At 41.9% G+C, this 2,993-nt stretch overlaps 1 pseudogene; it reads left to right on the top strand.

Moving 5' to 3' along the window:
* The first annotated feature begins 216 nt into the window (after positions 1-216).
* Positions 217-2,363, top strand: LOC104653613 (annotated as a pseudogene).
* Positions 2,364-2,993: the final 630 nt, after the last annotated feature.

Genomic DNA, 2,993 nt, shown 5'->3' with positions numbered 1-2,993 from the left:
AAGTAAAGCAAGAGGAATGAGGAGCAATTGCATAAAGAGAAGAGAAGGCCAGTCTGGAGAATCATATTACAGGAGACCTAGATGAAATTTGGAATCATATTCCCCATCTATCTGAAAGTCCTATTCTCTACACAACTTGCCAATTTAACAGACCTGAATTCTTGTAAACCACCCTGTAGGAGTAGGAGCCTTAATGTCACTAGTACAAATGGTAACATGAAGAGAGAAATCGCCACACTGATTTGGATCCATATGAACCACTGGAGAATTTCTTAGTGAGTGGTTGTGATGCTAAAACTGTAGATACTAGTATATAAAAACCTTTTATTATCATTAAAGAGTTAAGAAACGCACCTCTGACTGTCTTATAGAATGGATCCTGGCCCTAAGGGATCTTAAGTCTCAAACCTAGTCATGATACTTCTGTTTATAATGAGCTGACTAAGCAGTGCCATGTTTAAAATGCTGCTCTAGAGAGATGTGCTTAGCAGGTCTTCACCATTATGTTATTTTCACAGTGGTTATATACTCAACAGTTTAGGACTCAGGAAGTTAATGGGTGGAGGGCATTCCTTGCATAAAATTCTGTGTTCAACATTAACATGATCAAATTTATTCACTGGACTTATACATATGCAATGTAGAATAAATAATTCCATGACACCAAATGAGAGCATGGAAGATTCAACATACATCTACTCCTATGCCATCACACACTTTGTGCTATCTTTTTTTTTTTTTTTTTTTTTTGAGACAGAGTCTCGCTCTGTCGCCCAGGCTGGAGTGCAGTGGCGCGATATCGGCTCACTGCAGGCTCCGCCTCCCGGGTTCACGCCATTCTCCTGCCTCAGCCTCCCGAGCAGCTGGGACTAAAGGCGCCGCCACCACGCCCGGCTCATTTTTTGTATTTTTAGTAGAGACGGGGTTTCACCGTGTTAGCCAGGATGGTCTCAATTTTCTGACCTCGTGATCTGCCCATCTCGGCCTCCCAAAGTGATGAGATTACAGGCGTGAGCGGGCCTGGCCCACTTGGTGCTATCTTACACAATACATTTCAAAAATGGCTCATCTATAGATGTGGAGATCATAATTCAGCAAAAGAGATTGTATCATAATAAACTGGATTATGCACATTTCTATTAAATTCATGTTTAATTGAAACTGCTAATGTAAACTGCATAATAATTCTAAATACAAACTACATGCTGATTCTTCGTGTTTTGTATATTTGTAATTTTTACTTTACGGCACTTTTTAAGAATGTATTGATTTTGTATTTTATAGTCACAATCAAAATGAAATAGAAAAGTAACCCCCTGCCCCACCCTTCCGGCAGCTCCCGCAAGCCTTAGCCCCAGTGGTGCGCCCCGCCCTTGGGACTGCTCAGCGTGCGCACGGGGTCTCTGTGGTCTCCGAGACGGCCTGGCCTCCTGCGGCCTCGCAGGCCCTGCCCCTGTGACGGTGGCGCACAGTACACCGAAGGAGACTGTTGATATTCTGAGTAATGACATTAAGGAGGAAAGGAAAATCCAGAAGCATAAAACCCTCCCTAAGATGTCTGGAGGATGGGAGCGGCAATTGAATGGAACAGAAGCTAAATGAGTGGGAAGAGTTGCTGGGGAAATCTCGCTGTCATTTTCAACATTAACAACAGCATCCCACCGACACTTGATGGAGAGGAGGAAGCCTCGAAAGGACAGCAAGTTGGAGAACAGGAGCCTGAATTGGCATCACCTCCCAACTTCATGGTCGAAGTTATAGAGAATGGTGGCAAGAAGGCCCTTGTACTGGACTGTCACTATCCAGAGGATGAGGGTGGGCCAGAGGAGAAGGTTGAGAGTGACCTTTTCTTTATCAGGGAATTTACTTTCCATCCAATGGGGAGTCTCCATGAAAGGATACTACATTTTTTCTTTTTTTTTTTTTTTTTTTTTTTGAGACGGAGTCTCCCTCTGTCGCCCAGGCTGGAGTGCAGTGGCGCGATCTCGGCTCACTGCAAGCTCCGCCTCCCGGGTTCCCGCCATCCTCCTGCCTCAGCCTCCCGAGTAGCTGGGACTACAGGCGCCGCCACCTCGCCCGGCTAATTTTTTTTGTATTTTTTAGTAGAGACGGGGTTTCACCGTGTTAGCCAGGATGGTCTAGATCTCCTGACCTCGTGATCTGCCCGTCTCGGAAGAATACTAATTTTACCCTCAACACAGATTCCCTGAGCTCAGCCTTACATGACCACCTAATGGATTTCTTTGTGAACGGAGGGGTGGCCAACACTTCGGGATAAGTTGATGGAGCTCAGCACAGTCCTGGAGCAGCAGGAGTACATTACTTCTGTTGAAGACCTCAGAAGTTCTGTCAAGAGCCCCTAGAACAGACAGACAATGAAAGCCGTAGTTTTATGGCAGGATTTGGCTGGTGAACAAATCCTACCCTGAAGCCAGGCACATGTGCTTTAAAATGATTGTCATCCTAATACCACCGGGAAAAATAACAAATTTAAATTATTTCGTTTCTGCTCCCATTTATTATCATTTGTTTTTTTCTATACAAATCTATTATTTCTAGATTTTTATATAACATGTTAGACAATAAAATGGATTTGTCTCCTCAAAAACAAAAAGAAAAATAAATATGTGGCAAAATTACAAACAATTCAACTCAAATGCTTTCTGTATTAAGTGTGGTAGGTATCTCTTAAATATATTCACATGTAGAACTATGCCAGTAGATATACATTTATATATGTATGTGCTATAAAATCACTATTAGAATGGAAAAAAATTAAGGTAATAATAATATAATAAGCCTATAAAATAATTATGCTTACAATCTTTAATGTAGTAAAAATATCCTGGAAAATTTAGGATATATGTGTGTATTTTGTGTGTGTGTGTGTGTGTGTGTGTGTGTGTGTGTGTGTTTGTAAACTGAATCTGATTTGTAGAGAAAGTTGAACTAGTCTTAATGTATCTTTTCTTTCTAGAAAGAGCGAGCAAGGT

The sequence above is a fragment of the Rhinopithecus roxellana genome, chromosome 13 (genome assembly GCF_007565055.1).
Source record: "Rhinopithecus roxellana isolate Shanxi Qingling chromosome 13, ASM756505v1, whole genome shotgun sequence".
Lineage (NCBI taxonomy): Eukaryota > Metazoa > Chordata > Mammalia > Primates > Cercopithecidae > Rhinopithecus > Rhinopithecus roxellana.
The sequence above is the reverse complement of the archived record's forward strand: the minus strand, read 5'-3'. Positions and strand labels throughout refer to the sequence as shown.